General features: G+C 37.9%; 1 protein-coding gene across 2 annotated transcripts in view; it reads right to left on the reverse strand.

Moving 5' to 3' along the window:
* Positions 1 to 23,655, reverse strand: part of LOC105470362 (growth associated protein 43) — a 97,989-nt gene that overhangs the window by 70,081 nt on the left and 4,253 nt on the right. The gene's annotated exons all lie outside the window — the stretch shown is intronic.

Genomic DNA, 23,655 nt, shown 5'->3' on the forward strand with positions numbered 1-23,655 from the left:
GAGTCTCTAGGGTAGAGCTCAGTGCAATGCGCAGAACCATTAAGATCTAATGTCCCCACTCAAGTCGAAGATGGAAGTGGGATTGGGGAGAAGGAGGAACAGAAGAATAGGAAATGGTATGGGAGGGAAAGAGAAAAGAAACAGGGCTCACAGAGAGAAGGGGATCCCATATGGCTACCCCAAATAAACTCTTAATGGACTGAAAGGTAATTTCAGTATAAAAAATACATGGTTTACATTCCTCTGAAACTTCATGTGTGCACATAATAAGTACTGAGGTTTTCTTTTGGGTTGTAGGTATACTATAATGCCCTCCCTGATATTTTGGACCTAACCAAGAGCTTATGCTGGTGTATGCTGGGATGAGTTGCACTCTTTACCATAGAAATACACCCAGTGAAGGGAGCCCTGTGAGGGATGTGAAGAGAAAAATAACCACAGGATGAGAGACAATGTAGCTTCCTGCTAGGTTCCTAAATTAGTCAGTGTTTTCAAGATGGCTCCACCTCCAACAAGGCACTCACTCCTGGACGTTTGCAAGCATCATAATCATCTGAGGACCTTGTGAATGAAGTGTCTCCTCCGAGATCATTTTAAAAACCTTCTCTGGGAGACACTGTCAGGTGATCCACAGAACACTTGGCAAAATGTTGCCTAATTCATTCCTGTCAGTTAGTAAACTCCCCTGAAGGTTTTTGCTTTCCCATTTTTACTCCGAACAGCCAACCAAGGTTCTTCACTAAGGGGAAAAAGAGGGGAGGGTTTCAGGATTTTCTTTTTCTTTTTTTTTTTTTTTTTTTTAGAGACGGGGTCTCACTATGTTGCTCAGACTGGTCTTGAACTCCTGGCCTCAAGCAATTCTCCTGCTTCACCCGACCGAGCAGCTGGGATTAAAGGTGGGAGTCATCACATGCAGCATCAACATTCAGGATTTTGACAGGATCCCTGAATATAAACCATCTCATTTCTTGTCCTCTTCTTTTTCCTTTCTGTTTCAAAGCTATATCATTTTTCCACAAGGAACTCTGCTGAGATCTAAACATTTGAACTTATCCCTTCTCTAATGTCACATTGATTTCTTCTGTTACCCATTCAGTCTTCCCTTCTCTATTATTCCCTTTGCTTTAACACAGGTTTCTCCCTACCTTGAAAAATAGCACCTTTTCATTACAATCTCATTTCTCTTTCTCCATTCAACACTGATATGGTTTGAATGTTTGTGTCTTTTTAAAATTCAAGTTGAAACTTAATCCCTAATGCAATAGTATTAAGAAGTGGGGCCTTTCGGAGGTGATTAGGTCAAGAGGTCTCAGCAAGTGTCCTCATTAAAAGTATTGAGAAAGTGAATTTATTCCTTGTTGTCCTTCTGCCATGTGAGGATGCAGCAGTAAAGCACCATCTTGGAGACAGAGACCAGGTTTTTACTAGACACCAAACCTGCCGGTGCCTGGATCAGCATACAGAACTGTGAGAAATAAAATTCTGTTACTAATAACCAATCTGTGATTATTTTTGTAGCAGCAGGAATTGACTGAGAGAAATACCGAATTTCTAGATTTGTGGTCTATGCCAGTTATCTGTATTTCTTCCACTTCAATCCTCTTCTAAGCCTTTAAAATCTGGCTTTCATCCTCACTACTCTACAAAACTACCCACTTGGAGGTTATCAATGGTCTCTTTATTCCTATATTCAATGGTCTATTCTCCATTCTCATCCTTCTTAATCACTCTGATTTAATAGTACTGACCATTTATTTTAGAGCTTTCTTTTTGTTGGCTTCCCTGATCCCATATGCTTTTACTAACTGCTCTTTCTTTTTCTCTTAATGAAGTATCTTCTGCTATTGAAGGGTGAGTAAGCCCTTCTCTCAGCTCTTTTCTTTCTAACCCTTCCTCAACTAATGCCATGAAGATGAATAAGTTCTCAATCAGCCTTTGAGTCATTTGCCCCCTGTACCCTCTGCCTCCACTTCCGGACCTTCAGTTAGTCATTTCTTTCTGGACGTTTTCCTCATGCTAGCCATGCTGGAAATAAAAATCATTGTCTTCCTCACCAAATCAGTTCTTTCTTTTATCAGTTCTGCCAATAGCCCATCCATTCCAGTAAATCTAAGCTAGAAATATTATAATCATATTTATTTCTCCACCCATCATAAGGCAAGTTAGGGGGATTCTCCTGGCTTATAGGGTGCAATAGGTTGGAAATGGGACAATGGAATTCAATGCTGAAGATGGTGTCCAAGGATAGAGAACAGAGCAGGAGATAGAGTCCAGTGGATAGAGGAGTCCCAGTCTCAGAGGCAAGGACAGCATATCAGATAGGGTCTACCTAAAGGAGTCAGAAGCAGAAAAGAAGGTTGCGGTATACAGCCAGCAGTCCAAGAATTAGGGAAATAAAAATGGAATGCAAGTAGATCTGCAGAAGGGCCCAGTGTATTGCGTAAAAGAAGGATTACTTCCATGACGACCCTTGTCATACCGTCATACAGCCTAGACTACAAGACAACTGGTTAGCCAAACTGAAAGGGTCATGGACCACATGTATTGGCAGAGACTTTTCTTCATGTGTCATAGGCACTGAAAATGACCCATTTTTCTTCAAAAGATCTGCAATTCATTTCACATTTATATTTCAATTATGAACACTCTAGTCCATGGTTTCATTTTCTCTTCCATACACATGTTTCAAATGATAACCTCTTAACTTGCTTCCTGCCTCCAGTCTCCCATGCAATCCTACATGCACAGGTGCCATAAATGCTTTTTACATCACTTTGCTCCCCTAGCCAAAAGCTGCTAATGGCACAAATTTCTTGCCCTATCATGTTGGGTTTTGTTTGGTTTTTTCTTTTTTTGGCTATGGTTTATTAGGATGGTCTCCTCAAGGCTCCATGACCATGCCCCATGTTATCCCACTTCTCTGGAATGCCTTCTCCTCTCCCTTCATACTGGGCACTCTCCTAGTTTTTTCCCTCTTTAAAGCTTTCACTTTCCCCCGCCTCCTCCTGTGAATCCTGAGCTTTTATAGTACTTGTATACTTTAATTACAAACTGCCTTGTTTTGTTATTTTTATGAGTGTTATTCCTTAATTTGTACATATTTCTTAAATATCAGCCTTCCTTCTTCTCTGTTTTAGTTCCCACTGGTATTAAAAAACAAAACAAACATAAACTGGGTAACAGTAGTTACCGACAGAAATTTATTTCTCACCATTCCAGAGGATGGGAAGTCCAAGATCAAAGTGCTGGCAGATTCGGTGTCTAGTGAGGGCCTGCCTTCTGTGTAATAGACCGAGCCTTCTCATGTTCTCACATGGCAGAAGGGTTAAGGAAGCTCTATGGGGTCTCTTTAAAACGGCACTAATCCCATTCATGAGGGCTTCACTCTCCTGACCTAATCACCTTCCAAAGTCCTCACCTCCTAACACTATCACACTGAGGATGAGGATTTCAACAGAGGAAATGTGAGGGGAACAAACATTCAAATCATAGCACCCTCCTTGTTGGTGGGATTTGTATCCCTCTGCCCCCAACACAATGCCCCATGCTACCTCTAATAGACTTTGGTTCATTGTAGGGGTTCAGGAAATACATGTTGGTTGTTTAGTTTCCTGAAAAGAGATACTTAACATATAAAGTGGAGTGAGAAGAGGGATTCTGACACATATTTTATATTAAGACTCATTTGCAATCTGGTGCCAAATCGCAAAAGAGTCTTAATGGAGAGGTCTCTTGTGGTTGGGGTCCATTCTAATTATGTCGCCTCCAAAAGAAATGACAATCTACTAACTTAGAGCACTGCAAATATTTCTGAGGGTTTATATTTAATTCAAGATATCCAAAGGGCTTTCCCTCTTTTGTCTTAGATTACTTCTGCTTTCCTCTATTTCTTCAGTATGATTTGAAGTTCTCTCTCTCTCTTTTTCTCTTTCATTAGAACCCTTCTGAGCCCCCACCTATCCTATAAGGCAATATTTGCCTATCAGGCTTATCCCTGAATCCTTGTCATATCACCAAGATGCACTGTGCAAAGTTTAAATGCTGTGATCTTGAGGTCTTATTCTTCAGCTACTATCCTTGACCAAAAGGCACTGGTTAATTGAGTCTTTCTGGGATCCAATAAATCGAGAAAAATTTCTAACACAGTAGTAATTAGTTGTACAAGCAAAGCAAACCTAGGAAATGACAGCTTTGGAAGTTTCCACTGTGCATATAAACAGTTGGCATAAGCAGAATTGCTTGCAGGAAAAAAATCTTTATAGGTCACAAATGTTGGACAGATTGGTGGCCTAGGCCAGACAATCTGTTTATCTAAGGCTGACTTACCCTTGGCACTGAGTTTCTGGATCCTGACAGTGAAAGAATAATAGGAGGTTCTTAGATCATGGTTTAAGAATAATCTTGGCAAGAGGCATAATCCAATATGGTTTAGTTATAGGAGTAAATTTAAAATTTTAAAAGTTAGTCCAACACTTAATTTTTTAAAATTATTATTAAACCAAAGTTCCAATAAGTGACAATTGACCATTATCTTAAACCCAAACTAGAAATCTCAAAAATCCCTAAAATTCCGGAGTTAGAGTTTTGTGTCGGCCTATGTTTGCATGCTACTTTACTTTTTATTTTATGAGACCTTGAAATGCCTTACATCTTGCCACAGACAATGCTGAAAAGCCTTAAGAAATATTTTTCTGGGGATATTTCTAAGCATTTTACAGATATAGTCATTTCATTTTCTCTCTTAATATTTATTCCAATGCTTGATTTGTGTATGCAAACAAAACTAAACTGAGTTAAGTTTTCATTCAATAAAAAGAAAGAGTGTTCTAAAATATATTAAGAGGTTTGGGGACTTTTAGATCATTTTTGTTTTGTTTTTCTGTCACGAAGATACTAGTATTTACTGGGTTACAAATATGAAAATTTAGTATTTCGCTTCCATCTCTGGATAGCACAAAGAATGACCAGGTACAGTGAAGTCTGACAGAAACCAAAACAAGAAGATAAGGTGAAAGAGTTCACTAAGTTAACTGTTCAGCACTTCCACTCTGATTCTTCTTCGATCCCTGCATCTGACTTCTTGAATGAGGGGTAGACAAGAGTTGACTGGGCCTCACTACTTTGAGTGAAGGCTAATTTGCTTTTACTCACTTGAGAAGTGTTGTATTAAATGACTAGCATCAACACAAAAAATATTGGAGATACTGCACCAAAGCCTGAACTCCAACCTAACAAGGATGTCATGGAAAATAATTAATGAATCCTGTAAAGGGAATGGACATATTTGATTCATATATTTATCTACATCCTTTAATTTATAGTAGGCACTAAATAAAGATTTCCTAATGAATAAATGAATAACTCATAGATAAGATGCCTTCTGAATTTCTTCTAAATCTTGAGATACCATGAAAGCAATAGATGATCTGTTGATAAAAATGATATAGGGGCCAACAATACATACACTTTAAAGTCGTTTCTCCTTGGAGAAAGATAAAAGACTGAATAGCTTTGGCCGGGCACGGTGGCTCACACCTGTAATCCCAGCACTTTGGGAGGCCGAGGCGGGCGGATCACAAGGTCAGGAGATCTGGACCATCCTGGCTAACACAGTGAAAGCCCGTCTTTACTAAAAATACAAAAAATTAGCCGGGCTTGGTGGCAGGTGCCTGTAGTCCCAGCTACTTGGGAGGCTGAGGCAGGAGAATGGCATGAACCTGGGAGGCAGAGCTGGCAGTGAGCCGAGATCGTGCCACTGCACTCTAGCCTGGGTGATGGAGCGAGACTCCGTCTCAAAAAAAAAAAAGATCGAATAGCTTCTTTAGGCTCCTGGCCTCAACAAGACTGTTAGATGGATTCAGACATGCTGAAGTTACCTTACATTAGCAGAGCTATGACCTCACTTCTATCTGGAACAAAACCTCTGATGATCCAGCTTTGAGAATGCCAGGGGCATTGGGTTTTGATTTGAGATCAGGTTATAACCACAGAACCCAGTGTCTGACATTGTGCCACTTGCCATTATACATTTTATCCTTCAGTTCCCACAAATCAAATTTTCTTCTGGAATGTTTTCAGAGATTCATTTTTTAAAATTTCTCTATTTATAAATCACTGATGCTGAGAAAAGAAATATGCAGCATTTTAGCTACAACCACAACTATGTGGATTCACAGCATACTCAGTAATACTCAGTAACCATAAAGGATTTTTCTTTTTGCATTGAAACTTAAATCTTTTCTAGAAGATCTTGCTATTTTTATCTTGGAATGTTTTTTGCCATGTTGACTCTTTGAAGATTAACCGGGAATGCAAACAGGGCATGGAATGGATGTTCTATCTTATTCAGTGCTTAGAATGCCTCATGGTAACTGACTTATTGCTACAGGTTTCTTATCCTTTTTTCAACCAGTGTTTGAACTCCTCCCACTCTCACCCATTCATCACCCTGATAGTCCTGTCCAAAAACTATCAGGTAAAATACAATAATCACTCAAAGCCAGATGGTGCCAGTGGCAAAGCAAGCATTTCCCCTACAGTGCCTGCAATAAATAAATAATACAGTTACACTTGACAATTTAATGAGTATAAATTTACCACAGCAGGACAATCCTCCCCAAATAGTTAAACAATTAAAATATAAAAGGAGAAACAAATAGGCATTTTGTAGTGGTGAGCAGGACCAAATTCTTCTTTCCTCACTCTTGGGAAATCCACTGCATCACACACCTTAGACTGACAGCTAGGCTGAAAGAAATATATGGGTTACTGCTGGTTCAGATTAAGGAACAGAAATCAGGAAGGATGTGGAGGCAGGTGGAAATGGATGCATTAGCTGTAGCACGTGTTTAGCTTATTCTTATTATTACATCTGAACATAATTTAAGTGCATTCATATATTCATAAAATAAATATTTGTTGAGTACCTGATATATACCAGGCACTGTACTAGGTTCCAGGAAATATAAGCCACCAAAAGAGTATTGGAGTTCTCACGGAGTTTACATACCACTGGTGCCAGCAGATTATAATAAGTATTTTGAGTAGATACAAGGGTTGTAGAAAATAAAATGAAAGAGAACAAAAGAGGACAGATAAGGAGTGTTAGGGTGGGTGGCCATTTTGCATAGGGTAATGAGAGAACTTCTCCTTGATAAGATTTAAACAGGTGAGTTTGAGTAGAATCCTGAAGAGGTAAGGAAGCTACTCATGTGAATATGTTGCAACAAAGTATTTCAGGGAGACAGAACAGTGAGTACAAAGCTCCCAGACTATTGCAATAATCCAGGTGAAAAATATTAGCAGCTTGCACCTGATTTCTGAGTACAGGGTTACATCAGTAAGATTTTTCAGTGCAAGCAATAGAACTTGAAATGGAGTAGGATAATATCAGAGAGTTCACAGTATTAATGGCAAGGCTAGAGAAACAGGCTCAAAAATTAGGCAGGAACCAAGTGAAGGTGGACCCGGGAAACACAGTCAAGGCAAAACCACCAACTGATTAGAACATGGGTCCATAGATACCATAGCCACAGACAGTGGATACCACCATCACTGAAGATAATTTGTAACTGCCAATTGCATCTTTACGTCATTCCTTGAAGATACAAAGTGGCTGAGTCTAGGTATTGAGATGTCTACATTTCAGCTCCTTGAAAATGATGAGCCTCTCTGGTTTCTAAGTAGAGGCAGCCTGAAAATTTTATTCAACCTTTATCAGCCACATCTTTAAGATAAGGCTAATTATGTCTCTGAGTTCTAAGACTGCAAGAAACAACGTATATTAGCATTAAAAAGTGTTGAGAGCATAGGACATGCAAAGTTTAAGTCAGTGGCATTAATAACTCATTTGTCAGTTAACCAATTGTATGTTCATTGAACTTCAGATGTGTATGCATACATTCACACGAACACACACATATACCCCCAAAATCCAGAAACTAGTCCTTTAAGAATCACCACAAAAAGCTATTTAGATATATGATTCACTTAATATAGATAAAATATCATCTTCAACAATAGCATCAATGATAATGAGTAATAACTAATGTTAAGTGCTTACTATTTGGCAGGCATAATTATAAGTATTGTAGGTGTATTAACACATTTAATTCTTAAAAATCTTTTGGAATTGTGGTACTTAAGTCTGTAGATCTATGGATGTTCTATTATTTACAAAATTTATCCCCCAAACCTCTGAGGCTTGTTGATAGTCGAATCTACACAAGAAGAAACATTAGTGTAAGCCTATACTGGGAAATATTCTTGAACAATTAGGAAAATACTACCTGAGATTAAGTAAAATTATTTAAGAGCACATTCTAGAATACAGACTTTTAAATTGACACACATATGTCTACCACACTATACTATGAGCTAATTCAGGGTAAAGAGTGTTTCTTTAAAAAAAAAAAAAAAAAAATTCTGTATTTCCAGTACCCGGCATAGTTCTTGGCTCATGGTAGATTACTAATAAATGTTTTTTGAATGAATAAAGGATTTTCATATAATATTAGAGGAGATATTGTCTCTAAAATTGGTCTTGGTGATACAGTCTAATTGAAAAATAAGATGAGTAAGAGTCAAAAGGTAGAAAACAAAAAAAAACTTCCAAGTCTTCATTTGTAAAAGAACCCTGTTTACTGCTGAATCACATAAATGCTGAGTTAACTTTAGAAAATTTAGGCATATGTACATCTAGGAGTTGGGAGTATGGTCTTCTTTCACTCCTCTGAAAAGAGTAGCACTGACATGGGAAGAAATTCCATCTTAGCCCTTTCGAGTTGAATGGCCTTGAGCATAGAACCTCCTAACATCTACACCATGAAGGACAGGCTGTACATCAGTGTTTCAAAACTGCTCCCCAGTCTTCAACAGGGGGTTTCAGAGGAGAGAGGAGGGAGCTGACCAGACAGATCTCTGGGCCACCAAACTCTGCTTTAGTGGCAACAACACCTTTTTATCTGTTTTACATTATTGGATTCTGAGAAACATTTCAATCTGGGTCAAAAAGATGCTGTGGTTAAATAAATACAAGATAAAAGAAAAACAAACTAGGTAATTCCTAAGCTTTCTTTAGCTCTACTAGTCAGTGATAATTATCACCATCAGGTATAAAGACAAAGAAGGTGACAACTTTTCCTTTGGAGCTTGAATAAAAATTTAGTAGCTTTAACTGTGGACCCAGTATGTGCAAGCATTGCATAGTGCCTTGTGAAATCTAAAACAGAGGAAACCTCAGGAATGAGCCTTTTAGCAGTCTCTAGGGAAACAGGAAAGCGCTGTGTGTGTGTGTGTGTGTATATATATATATATAATATATGCACAAAACATATAAATGCACTCTTTCTCTCTCTATATATATATGTGTGTGTTTTATATATATGTGTGTGTGTATATATGCACACCCCTATGTGTGTATGTATACACATACACACACACACGCACGCACACACATAGACAATATGAGAAAAGGGGAATTGCTAAGGAGGTTACTATAGTGAATGCCATATGGAACCAGGTAGGGAATGAGGAAATGTTTTAAATGATTTTATGAAGAAGGTGATTTTTCAACAGGATTTTTGAAGGCAGAACGTGGTTTGGTAGAATGGAAGAAAAAACATTTCAGGGCCAGATGTGGTAGCTCTCGCTTGTAATCCCAGCACTTTGGAAGGCCAAGGCAAGAGGATTGCTTGAGCCCAGGAGCTCAAGACCAGCCTGGGCAATGTAGTAAAATCTCTCTCTTTTTTTTTTTTTTTAAAGAAACAGAATAAAGCAAGAAAGAGAGAGAAAGAGAAATGGAAGGAAGGAAGGAAGGAAGGAAGGAAGGAAGGAAGGAAGGAAGGAAGGAAGGAAGGAAGGAAGGGAGGAAAGAAAGGAGGGAGGGAGGGAGGGAGGGAGGCAGGCAGACAAGAAAGAAAGCAAGAAAGCAGAAAGCAAGAAAGCAGAGAGCAAGCAAGCAAGCAAGCAAGAAAGAAAAGTGAAGCAAAGATTTCAGGTGGAGAAAATAGTACCAGTTTTATTGTTAGGTGGTAATAAAAGTTCATACATAGAGAGAGGGCCCAGTAAACATCATTATTCCTTAATCTCCGATCTTCTTGTGCCAACATAGACCTGACCTCTTACCCTTCACTGGAATCCAAGGGAAACCCCCTTCTTAGTTCCAGAGAATTTGGAAGAAATTTGGTTTAATCAGAGTAACCCAGACTTGTTGAGTATTCTTGGAATATCATATAATTACTGGCAATTTGAATTTACAGTGGACTGACACTGCAGTGTCTCTGGGTATACATCAATTGAGGAGTCCAGAGCCTTCAGGTGGAAATTGTATTCCACTCTGTCAACATATAGTTTGTTGAGTAAACAGCCTAATAGAAAAGCCAGTGAAAACTGGAAGCAAAGGAATGTATGACCAGATAAGTGGAATAGAAAATGTAAAAGCTAAAGTGTGTGATCTCAGACAAATTACTTAACCTCTCTCATTCACAGTTTGCTTCTAAAATTTTCTTTTCTCAATTCTGTACCCCAAAGGGTACATGCAGACAATTTTGGAAATTACTGGTATAGTGAAAAGAAATAGGCTTTAAAATGTAATGTCTTCATGAGACTAAAAATACCACCCCTCATAGAAGTATAGTTAAGAATAAATGGGCCGGGCACGGTGGTTAAAAAAAAAAAAAGAAAAGAAAGAAAAGAAAAAAGAAAATGAATTATCTTCCAGAAAAGGCTCCAAGTGGTTATACCCATGACTGATGGGTCTCTCAAAATTCTACCATATCCCATCAAATCAATGTCTTCAATATTGAATACTTGCCTGTCTTACCTGCTTTCTTGGCAACCCAAACTACTCATGCATCTTCTTCACTTTTGACATAATTAAAATTTTTAAAGTACAATGGAAAAAAAGTGACATATTTTTTTCAGCTAAAGGGCACTTCACCTTGCTTTCCTTATGATCATCCATTCTCTAAACAGAAAAATTATATTCTTTTGGTCCTTCCTAAATTTTATTTTTGAGTGAGAACTATCCCAACCTACAAGTGAGATGTATTTCCAAAGTTTATTTTCCAAGATACCAGTTTGAAACTTAGACTAACATTTCCTGAAAAAAAAAAAAATTCAAGAGAGTGTTTAAGTTTCCCATCTAGACTTCAAAGAGGTATATTTAATTCCTATGTTATTTAGCTTCACTTCAAAAAGATCTAGCTACCTAATGTTCATGGACCATTCTTTTCCCTTCTTGATTCTCTTAAATATTCTTGCAAAGGGAACAGACTTAATTGGAGATATTTTTCCCTCACCAGAATTATAAGGGGAAGCCCATTCCTTCCGAGATCCCTCCCCCAGTAATTCAATTTTTGTGTGTAGGAGATATAAGTTAGGTGTTGAGAAGTCATTGATTTTTCTGGTCGTTTGTTCTTTTATTTCCCTATGGGAAAATTTACTAGTATTTATCCTTTGTTTATTGGTTTGGGGATAGATATAATAACATCAGACAGATGGATACTTCCCCCGTAATAAAGGGGGACAAAAAATAGTAATAACTAAGCGTTATTATACATAGTTTTTTTTAACTAGAGAAGGAAAGAGACAGTGTACATGCAACTATAAATCATATTATTGACAAAGGAGAAGATCTGAAACCTCACTAGGATTCCTGTGAGAGGAGTACCAGAAGATATAAGCTTTAAATGTGAGGAAAGGCCAAGCTTCCTAAGCACCAAGTTTAGGAAACAGAATAATTGGCTAAAATGATATAGCTGTATATTTTACAGTGAATACTCATCCTTAGCCTAGATAATAAGAAGTTTATAGAGTCAAGGATGGCTATCTTTCTGACTACTAAAGTATCTCTCTATAAAATGGTGACTGTTATTTGCTGAAGTAACCAGCTGGTATCAGTTGAGTGAAATCCAAGTCTGTATGGTCTTAGCTCTGTGTGAAATATCTATTAGCTGCCCAATTATGGGCTGTGCCAGAAGTGAACAGTTTCCATGACTGATCATTGTAAGCTGGTCAACCTTTGCCTTAGTCCTAACCAAATTTTGCCATCTCATACTACTCACTGGACACTGGTATTTGTTCATTCTTGTAGACTGCATTTATTCAACTCGAATTTAGTGAGAAATCATAGTGTGCAAAACATTCAACTAGATCTATACACGGACATAATGCCTCCCTGAAAGGAGCTCCTGGTATAGCAGAAGAGATAGACATATACATGAATACATATAATAAAGTCTGTTGAATGTTGTAATAGAGGTATGTACTAGACATAATGAAGGCAGGAAAGGAAGGATAATTGTATCAGACTGGAGGATCAGAGAGTCTCCATAAAGAAGAAAACAACTGCAGCCACATCATAGAAATAAACAGGAAATGTGTCATGTAGAAAAGGAGAGGAAGGAAGACATTACAGACAAAAGGAACAGTGTTTAGAAAGGGAAAAAGGATGAAATAATATGGGTCATTCCATGAAATAACACAATTGCAATAGAGTCTGGAATGTGAAGAGGGGTAGGTTTTAAAGCTTGAAGAGATAGGCAGTGACCAGAATATTGAAAAGTAAATACTTAAAAAAAAAAAAATCAGATTGAGAGCAATCCCAAAAAGATTTTTAAAAAGTGTGATGTGTTAGAGAGTGACTTGGACACCATTCAGATGGGAAGGCTTCTCAAGTAAAGAGCCAGAGAAAGAGTATTCTGTGGACAGGGAGCAACACATGTAAAGGCGTTGTAGAGTGAACATGTTTTATGTGTTTTAAAAACTAAAAAGAGGCCAACAGACTTTGTGACCAAGAGATGCATGGTTGTTAAGCAGAAGCTAGAAAGGGAGGCAAAGCCTGGATAATGTAGGATTTCTTAGGCCTTGTAATGAGTTTGGTTTTGATTCTAAGTGGAATGGGATGCCATCAAAGATTTTTAAATAGGGGAGATACACAATCTTATAGACACTTTTCAAAAGACCACTCTGGCTGCTGAGGGAAGGATTGTAAAGGGTTTAGGGTAGAAGAAGGTGATTATAGGGGGAGGATATTGCGTTAGTCTCCATGAAAAATGGCTGTGTTACAGCTGACTGGAGATGGTGGATAGAGTCAAGACATATTTCTTTCTTTTGTTTATTTATATTTTTACTATGCTCCCATCTTGCATGAATGACGTATTTTTGAGAAGAGGAAAGAAAGGAAGGAATGAAAAGGTTTTTTATTTATTTGGTTTTCACTTATAGAAACCAAAGAATAGTAGCATCCAATGAAAAAAAGAAGATACAAGGAAGAAATGAAGGGTTCTGTTTCTGAATTACATGACTGGATAAGAAAGAGGAAGAGATTTGGGAACACGACATAGTGACTTACTTTTAAGACCTGTTGAGATTGGGGTTCCTGTGGGTCAGAAAAATATTTCCCAGAGACAGTAAGATATAAAGCTCTAGAGCTGAGGAAGTAGGTTTGGATGGAGAGCCTGGAGAATTTGAGATTCACTAGTCCAAGTGAGACTTATGGGCACAAATTAGATTATTCATGGAGCTTGTGTTGAGTAAGAAAGTGCAGGTATAAGGACAAAACGCTGAATAACACCAACTTTTCAGAGGTTGGTAGAAAAGAGAAGCCAAGCAGGGGAAAAAAGTGCAACCAAAGGTGTAGATGGGAAAAGCCAGCAGAAACAAATGTTATGAAAGCCAAGAAAATAAAGAGATTCAAGAAGCAAGGTATGTTTCATGTGTTTCATGATGTCAAATGTCCCAGAGAGGTAATGTAAGATAGTTCCACTTGTCTTTCTGAGAAATTATTTGACTTGTACATTCCCTTAGAGTCTAATACAGAGCTTATCACAGAGTAGATACAATATGTTTATTGTCATGCACTATACTGGATATCTTACCCTTAAACAGTTTGCAAACCAGTTGGGGGAATCAGGTACGTAAAAACGCAAACGGATGGCTAAGGCTCTGTTTGGTGAATGTCAAAGCAAGGGGACAGGTAGTATGTGCTGCAAAAGATCTAAGAGGCAGAACGGGTCATGGAAGACTGTGTTAATCAGGAAAGCCCTTACAAATGAGATAAGTCTTGATTCAGGACCCGGAGTTTAGGTGAGATTGAGCTAGGCCCAAAAGGGGACTTTTCAAGTAGTGGCAGTAACAATGAATAAAAGTATAGGAAAATTAATACTTAAATTTATACTAAGTCTGGGTGGGACAGAATATCCAAGTAAAAGATGCATTTTGTTATAGAACTGTTCGTTAAAAGTTGGAAAGCCTTAGAGATGATTTCATTCAATACTTTCGTTTTACGTAAAAGGAAATGACAACTGAGAGAGACTAAATTTATTTAAATTCACAAGCCTAGTCAATGCCAGAGCCAGTAGGAGATAAGACAAGAATAGGAGATTGGTAATAGATCCTAAGGAGCCTTGAAACACAACTGTAAGTAAATAAATTAGAATTAACCTTGGAAATAAAGAGAAAGCATTGAAATTTGGGAAAAGGGGGAATTAAACATAATATTAGCCAGCAGGCGATATGTAGAGGTGATACTGAAAATAGAGAATTTTGGTAACTGTCCAGCCCTGTTTTCACCTGGAGTTTCTCATCTGAACCACAGAACACGAAAACGAGTGATATTTTCTCTTCTTCCAAGGATGGTATATAACTGGTACCCATCTAGATGTACAAGAGAGGGATTAATTCTTTACATACATATGGACATTAGGGCCCTAGGGCTTTAAGGGTTGCGTTTGGCTGTCTTCTGGAACGCTGGTTAAGAAAGGCTGGCAGAAGATGAAAAGAGCATATGTGAAATACATTACAAAAAGAATTTGGTAACTGATAGTATGACTTTTATAAGGGAAGGAGAGTAATTAGTTATTTCTGTTATGAGCTGGAAAACTGAAAATATGCTGGGATCTCTAAAAGATATTGTTAAGAGTAGGGGAGTAGAAAGTCTAATTTGCAAAGAAGATAATTAGTTTAACATGACACTTTTTGAGGGAACCACAAAGAGCAAAAGGAAAAATAGTATTTTTAATGTTTGAAGACCTCGAATAGTGGGAAAGTTAATTTTCCTATTGGTATTCCTATGGTTCTTATGGTTTGATTCTTTACAGATGGAGTTTTACTATATACCCAAGTTGAGCAAAAGTAACAATTTTGGTAAGATATGATTAATAAAATAGACTTAAGTATGTACACAAACCAATCAGTTTCCAATGACACGGGAATGATAACACAGGAGAACGGTAGAAGCTTGCAGGAAAACCATTCATTGCTGAAAGATTTGGTCTAGCATAAGATACGGCAGTAACTATGACGACAAAATTGGCAGTTCTCTTTTTAGCTAAGATTCAATAGTTTCCTTTCACTAAGTGAAGATAAAAACTGAATTGGGTCCTAAGTTTGATTATGCATATTTAAGCATACTAGTGCTCATACTTTTTTTTTTTTTTTCTTTTCATTCCTAATCCTGCAGAGTATTCTTGGATTCTTTTCTGAATATTGTTTCTCTTGGGCTTATTGTGTTTTCCAGATGATGTTCAGAAGTGAGGTCTGAACCATCTGTGATCATTAATGATCCCAGGACAGTTTTTACTAGAAGGTTATGGCCCAATTCCAAACTGAGTAATTTTATTTTATAACTCTAGACTCCTTCTCCCTTTTCAATTATAGAAATCCTCATTTCCTCCTCCATACTGTTTTCACTCAAGAGGTGTAAGGTACAAAGTTTAAGATGGAAGAAAGAATGTGTAAGCAAGGAAGTCTTGTCCTTAGGTTTTCTATACAGTTCTCCAGTTAATTGTCCATCATTATGGATGCACAAATCTGGCTGAGTTATCAAAAAGCTATTACCCTGTGTCTTTCAACCAAAGGCAATCAAAGCCCTGAGGCACACTGAATTAAGAGGATTATCGTGAAAGACTTTTTCAAATGAATATTTAATACCAACCTGAGTTCTCCAGAGTAACTTTCCCAGGTGATAGAGAAAACAATTTCCTTCTCTTTCATTAGGATAAACAAGTCCCTGAGAGTTAAGGAAATATTGCAAATGGTGCATTTCAGGGAAAAAAAAAAAAAATGACGTTTGAATAAATCAAACTCCCAGTTTGGATTTTACTGAAGAAAGAATTGGTATTTTTTAAGTAAGACAATATCATTCTCCCTTATGAAGTCTCTTAGTCCTTCCCACCTCTCAAATAAAATATTACTTTTTAAAATTGATTTAAAGAGAAAAGACCGAAATGCAATGTCCACGCAAAATATAACTCAATGCTTATTCCTTTCCCCACTGGAATGTTAGTAAGAGTCTGGACAACCAAAGTGGGCTACCCTCAGTACAACATGGACCTATAAATCTAGACGCAAGTTAATTATTTAGAAACTGGGGAATTTTTATTTTTATTTATTTATTTTTGAGGCAGGGTCTCACTCTGTCACCCAAGCTGGAGTGCAGTGGTGTGATCCCAGCTCACTGCAGCTTATACCTCCCAGGCTGAAGCAATCCTTCTTCATCAGCCTTTAGAGTAGTTGGGACCACAGGTATGCACCACTCACCCAGCTAATTCTTTGATTTTTTGCAGAAACAAGTTTTCACTATGTTTCCCAGGCTGGTCTCGAACTCCTGAGTAATCTTCCAGTCTCACCCTCCCGAATTCCTGGGATTACAAGCATGCGCCACTATATCCAGTCAATTTTTTTCTTTCTTTCCTTTTTAGGTAAATAATGAGACAATTGCCTCTATTAAAATTTGTGTAGACCTGTAGAATACATCCTTTGGAAACAGCTGTTATCGGAACTAGTTTGGCCATTAAGAGGAATTTAATTCTCAGCTTATATTCCAACCTGATAAATTGGTTCTGGAATCAAAGCTAAGTAAGAATAGGAAGAGGATATGCATCCTCACAGGTTCTAGTCAAGCCTAGTTATGCTGACTAAGAAGTTCTGCAGCCACCTAAGAAAAGCAACCGATTTCTGAGTTTGCTTAACCTTTGGAGATCATTTTGTGTATTATTATTTATTATTATTATTATTTTGAGATGGAGTCTTGCTCTGTCACCCAGGCTGGAGTGCAGTGTCGCGATCTCGGCTCACTGCAAGCTCCGCCTCCCGGGTTCACGCCATTCTCCTGCCTCAGCCTCCAGAGTAGCTGGGACGACAGGCGCCTGCCACTGCGCCCGGCTAATTTTTTTTTTTTTTTTTTTTTTTGTATTTTTAGTAGAGATGGGGTTTCATTGTATTAGCCAGGATGATCTCGATCTCCTGACCTCATGATCCACCCGCCTTGGCCTCCCAGAGTGCTGGGATTACAGGGCGTGAGCCACCGCGCCCGGCCTGTTTATTTTTTTTCTTTGCCTTATCTAGCTCTTTTATCTAGTCATTAATGAAAATATATTAGGGTCTTTCCAACTTTCATTTAAAAATAACATTTTTGAATAGTTATTGGAACTGGAATTATAAATAAAGGATGTAAGGCTAATTACCGATATTCTACATTTAGAGCAAACTGGTGCATATGGAGACAACGGCTCAATATTTTACAAAGTGCCAATTTGCTAAAAATAGATAAATGTGGTTATTATTGCTGGAATTAATTCAAGAACATTCAAAATGAGATGACTAATGTCAAGGAGTAGCATTTCTGTAATATAAATCCAATTGAGCTGTTTTACACCCATGATGGTCCAATATTTTTGCAGAAACTAGATCTCACAACCTGAAAAAGAGATTTTACACCATTTCAAATTAGCAAGAATATATGGTAGCTAGTATTCCTCCTAGACAGGTGGCACCTGCCAGAGTTAAGCCTCAGGAGGATGGTGAAAACCCAGTGTCTGTCATCTCCATAACTGAAACCAGTAGGGAGATTTGCTCTGGCCTTTCTTTTTTACGTGTGTAAGCTCATAAGTTCAGTTATCTGTGCGGTTACTACTTCCTTTTAGAGCCATCAGTGACAATAACCCTATGTAATACAGACCAAATTGTAATACAGACCAAATTGAATAATATGTAATACAGACCAAATTGAAAATAACTAAAAGGAAAAATGAATAGTCCACCACATTTGAGATAAGTTCCTCCTGACTCGGGTAGCTAACCCACATGTGGACTATGTGAACATAGAGGTATATATGCAGAAGACTAATTCTCAACCAACTTACCCTCTCACTAGATTTACAAGTGTGGGCTTACCTATCACCCAGCCTTTTTTCCAATCAGAGATATTGGCCCTGTGGCAGTAACTAGGTGACCCCAAGCAGAACCAATAAAATTCATTCATCCTCATTCTGTCTCTCTCTGTCTCTCTCCCTGTCTCTCTCTCCCTTTGTCTGTCTCTTTCTTATCTCTCTTTTTCTCTCTCTTCATCTAGAATTTAGAATTATAGTGGGGGTTGTTAATAACTGAGTCTTTTTTTGATGCAGGGCCCTATAAATAGTTTATGAATTCCTGTTATTGAAATTCTACCCTGGTTCCCACAGGCATGGTTGTTCAACTTATTAATTTCCTATGATCCCTACTTTTTTTTTTCCAATGAATTCCTTTTATAGACTCTGAAAGTTGTTTTTGGATACTTGTTCTCAATCAAAAAACCCATATATAATAGAAGTATTGTGTTCTGAGACAGAAGAAGAAAGAAAGAGGGAGTAAGGGATGTAGCTAGAGTGAAAGATTAAAGGTGATACTCACTGTTAACCAACTATAAGTATAATTAAATAAATCATTATTTTCTTCTGGACACAGGTTTATTTTCAAATTTCTAGTTAACACACCTTTCTATTGCAGTCTACATGAGCCCTTTGTATACAAGTATTTTGGCAAAATATGTACGATACTAAATTTTTTATGCTAAACCTTTGGTTTCTAGGAAAAATAGAATCTCTTAGAGTAATTTGATCCAGTTATTATACTTTAAAATATTTCTAAATGTTAGTCATATGTGCTTCCCCCAACCAAACTGTATCTACGTTTTCAGTCTCCCAACCAGCATTGCATTTTCTCTCCACTCTTCTGCCTGATTGGGCCCTCATGTGATGGATATGAGCACAGCATGGCTGGTCATCCAGTGCAGAGAACCCTGTGTAGAGGTGAAGTGGGGGTGGGTATAGAGGGGGAGGCAGCAAACTTAGCAAATGAAGAAGTAAAGAGATCTAAATATGAGGAAAAGATGAAAACAGAGAAAGATAAAAAGAAAAACAGTGGGTATTTCTAATCATTTGAAGTAATCCTTGGGTCTTATAACACTTTGAGTATTGGCTTATCTAAATTCTGTCACTGAAGTTTTCAAAGAAAATAATAAAGAGATACTATGTTCCCATCCATTAGCATGGTTAATATTTACTCTGAGCTGGGCGTGGTAGCTCACGCCTGTAATCCCAACACTTTGAGAGGCGAAGGTGGTGGATCACTTGAGCTCAGGAGTTCAAGACCAGCCTGGGCAACATGGTGAAACCTTGTCTCTACTAAAAATACAAAAATAAGCCAGATGTGGTGGCATGCACCTGTAGTCCCAGCTACTTGACAGGCTGAGACAGGAGAATTGCTTGAACCTGGGAGGTGGAGGTTGCAGTGAGTCGAGATCACACCATTGCACTCCAGTCTGGATGACAGCAAGACTCCGTCTTAAAAAAAAAAAAAAAAAAAATTTGTAGAGTATGGGAGTCAGGTGGAAATGGGGAATGTGTGTATTCTATACAGAGAGCAAGAGTACTCTTTGTTTGCTTAGAGCCATGAATACTTTAGTGTTCGATCTATGAAACTCTGTAATTAATAATAGCTTATATTTCAAAAACACATTGTTTGCAAAACACTTTTATTATAATCTCTTCATTTGAGACTCACACCAACCTACTTTTTTTTTAAAAAACAGGTAAGACAGGATTTGGAGGGTTCTTTTTATGTACCCACTACACAGATGAATAGACTAGTCTCAGAAAGGTTGAATTACTTACCCAACATCACATGACAAGCAATTGGCAGAACCAGGTCTAGAACCCAAGGAAAGGGTTTATTCCACTACAAAGACATGAAACAGGACATTAAACAGACAACATCTAAGAAAATAAGATCTGTAAATAATTAAGGATAGGAAATCTGGAAGATCACATTCCCATGCTAAACCTGAATGAAATGACTGCAAGTGTGTCTCTCTGATCTAAGCAAACAGGAGTGGGAACTGAACTTTGACTATGTCCACCTTGTGAGGGGGACCAATAGAGCTGAACTTGCATTTACACAAAGCCCACTCTGAACAGGTAAACAGAAATGGTCATCTGTCCCCAAACATCTCCCCTAATGACCCATCATGATGCTCCCACCCTTCCTACATTTATTCCTTCAACAAATATTTATTGAGAATCTAAGATGTGCCAGACATAGCTTAAAATGCCTGTTTTGTCTATAAATACTTTTTAGAAAGTTTGAAGAAACACACTTTTTCTTAAAGTTCTCCTTCCATAGCCTCACCCACTAAACACTAGCATGAAATGGTATTACTTAATCAGAAAAACTCTACCTGGGTCTGACAGGAGGAGAAAATAATAGAAAAACTCAATGCCAAAGAGATTGGGAGCAGTAAGCAAGATATCAAGTGAGGGTATGGCAATTGACAAATACTACTGAACCTTACCAGTTGAAGACAAACTTCACTTACAAATTATTTAGTCTTTCTGCTGTTCTCAAGGACATGCCAATTCAGTCAGAGAAAATACACTACTTAGTGTCTGGCAAGAGTGTTTTCATGGAAAACAGTGGTTGCGATATGTTCCATGCTGGGTACAATAGGCCTACTTCAGAACCCAAGTCCCTTCAGTCTATTTAAGCCTAAGAAAAATCCAATTCATCTGATATTAACATTCATTTAACAGTCATTTGAGGGACTACTTACCATTCACCCTCCCTGTACTTCCAATCATGATTTCTCTTTGTGAAATATTATTATGTGGATACTTCAGAGGGAAGAAAAGAAATCCAAATGAAGGTAAAATTAATTTTTGAGCACACACACCTAAGCACAGGCCAGCACTACATGCATTTAAAGAAAAAAAAATCTTGCTACTCTTAGTTGATTTATTTCATGGATCACACAGATTGATTTACAGTCTATTTGTAATAGTTGTGAAGCAAAGCAGTGAGTGTAAGTACTTGGAGCCTCAAAGGAAGGGCACGTGAAGATCCAGGGTTGTGGTAACCAGAGAAGGTGGGGCTATAATGCTGGTTGTTGGATGAGGAGGACATGGAGGGGAGACAGTGCCAGCTATGAGAGTTCAGAGAAATACAGTCTATAAATGGGTTCATTTTGTAGCTGCTTTTATTAAAAACTGATGGCTGTCATGTCTATAAGTGAATAACAAGAATCACTAATGATCAGTTCCACTTTAAAATTTCATGCCAAGACATTTTTAAAAAAAATCTTCTAGTGATTCTGTCCATTTAGATATGCTATAGCTTGTGAAAATACTATAAACCTGGTTCCATATAGATTTAGCAAATAGATTATTCATGGTTAACATGAGCTATTTTATGTACCATGTATTATGGTAGAGATAAAACAATAATTATGTTTTCATCCTTTTCCCCAAGAAGCTAACAGTGTGGACCCCAGTATGTGAAAAATAAATGTCAAATAGTGCAATAAGTGATAATAGAGATAGTACAAAATACAGCATGAGCAAAGAGAAGGTAGAAGAAAACTTAATTAGGAAGTTTAAGAATGGCTTCAAAGAGCTAACTCTTACAGGGAAAGTGGGAATATTTCAGGCGGAGAGGGAAGTGTAATGTGGGCAGAGAGTAGAGTACAAGCGACAGCACCAAGGCCTGAAATCTTGGCATGGTATCATCAGGTAAAAAAACAAAAAAAGCAGGGGTGAGGGTTGGAGTTTGGCACTAGAAAAGCAGGCAAAACTAGATTATGTCATTCATGCTGAAGAGTTTATATTTTAACAAGGAAAATAACAAAACCAGATTCGCATCATGTAAAGATAGCTGCGGTGTTATTTGCAAGGTAAACTAAAGAACAATGTGGTGGTAGAACTCCACGTAGAAAGTTATTGCTTTTGTCTAGATGAGTAGTCATGAAAAGTCTGAGCCAGGTTATTTATATAAACAGGGTAGAAAAGCAGAGGATTTATTCAATCTTTTAAACAAGATTCAAAGGATTTAGAAACTGGATATAGGAGTTGAAATAAAATATATTCAGTATTACTCTCAGGTTCCTAGAGCTCTGAGGCTGGATGGACAGTGTCAGAGCAATAAGTGTAGTGAGGAAGATCAAGTGTGATACAAAACAGAAGACACTGAGTTTGGTTTTGTACCTAATAAACTTGAGTGTCTCTGAAATGAAGCACTTAGACCAAGATAACTATGGATCAGAAGCTAAAAACAGATATCTGGTCTACAGATCTGGAAATCACACAGGTGGCTAAAGATTTGGACGTAGATGACACGATGAGATCACCTAGGATTAGTGAGTCAAATGAGAAGAGTGGAATGAATCAACATTATGATCCAGGAGATCATAGATTTGGGGAGGTGGGTGAAGAGAGCAAGAGAAGCCTATAAGGAGACTGAGTAGGGTCTTATCTGAGAGGGAGAATAAGGAGAGCTATTCATATCATGCAGGCCCAGTAAGGGGACAGTTTCAGGAAGAAGGATGGCCAGCAACACAAAATGCCAAAGAGACATTAAATAAGATGTGCAATGAAGGGTCACTGGATTTGGCATCCTTTCAGAATATGTTTTTCAGTGAAATTATGAAAACCAAAGCCAAATTAAACTAGAAGGAATAGTGAATGGGGAGTGAACAAGAGGAGAAACTGAGGGTGGAGAGTACTTGGAACTTTGTTCTAAAGGGAGAGTGAGAACACTATAGAGATGGGTACATAGAGTCAGGAGAGGATCTTTTAAGATAGATGAGGCGAAAGCATATTCATAAGCTATAAGGAAAGGAGCCAGTGCAGCACGAGAAGATGAAATCTCAAGAGAGAGCAGGGCATGAAGGAGTGGGGTTCTAGGGAAAACACGGCGCGGGGAGGAGCAACAGCACAAGCAGAAGGCTCAACTAAGACTAGAAGGGACTCATCTCTAACAGAGAAAAGTAGACATAGCAGGCACTAGATCATCCTGCAAAGCTGGGGGCGCTAAGACAAGCCTCACACTGCAAAACTTGGGGAGAAAAAAATTTCTTATATTGATCTTTGTTTTCACATCAAGTATGTTTAAGCCCTACAAAAATCCTTAAGGTAAGCAAGGTGTTCATGTGTGTTTGGTTTTTGATTTTTACTCTTCATTCTACAGAAGGAAACTGAAGCCCAAGGTGATGTGATTCATTCAAATCACAGTCAGTAAGTGGCTTCCACTAAGGACTCACAGTATAATATTCTTCCCAACACTTCTGAAAATGTTATGAAGATTTATTACAAAGGTACAAAAGCAACTTCAGAAATTCAAAAGGGAGAATTCCTGCATGAAATCACTTCTTTGGTTTGCAACAGCCACTGCTTGGTTGCCCTAATGCCTTTATTAATACTAATAGGGAAGTGAATAGTTAAATGCTGCTGTACCTTCTCTTGAGATGACCTGGTTATGTGCATTCTTTGAACTATTAATAGAAGACTTGTCTTACTTTATCAATATGATTGGTTAATATGTATGCTCTATTCTTGCCTGAAAGAA

Source organism: Macaca nemestrina, chromosome 2 (genome assembly GCF_043159975.1).
Source record: "Macaca nemestrina isolate mMacNem1 chromosome 2, mMacNem.hap1, whole genome shotgun sequence".
Classification (NCBI taxonomy): domain Eukaryota; kingdom Metazoa; phylum Chordata; class Mammalia; order Primates; family Cercopithecidae; genus Macaca; species Macaca nemestrina.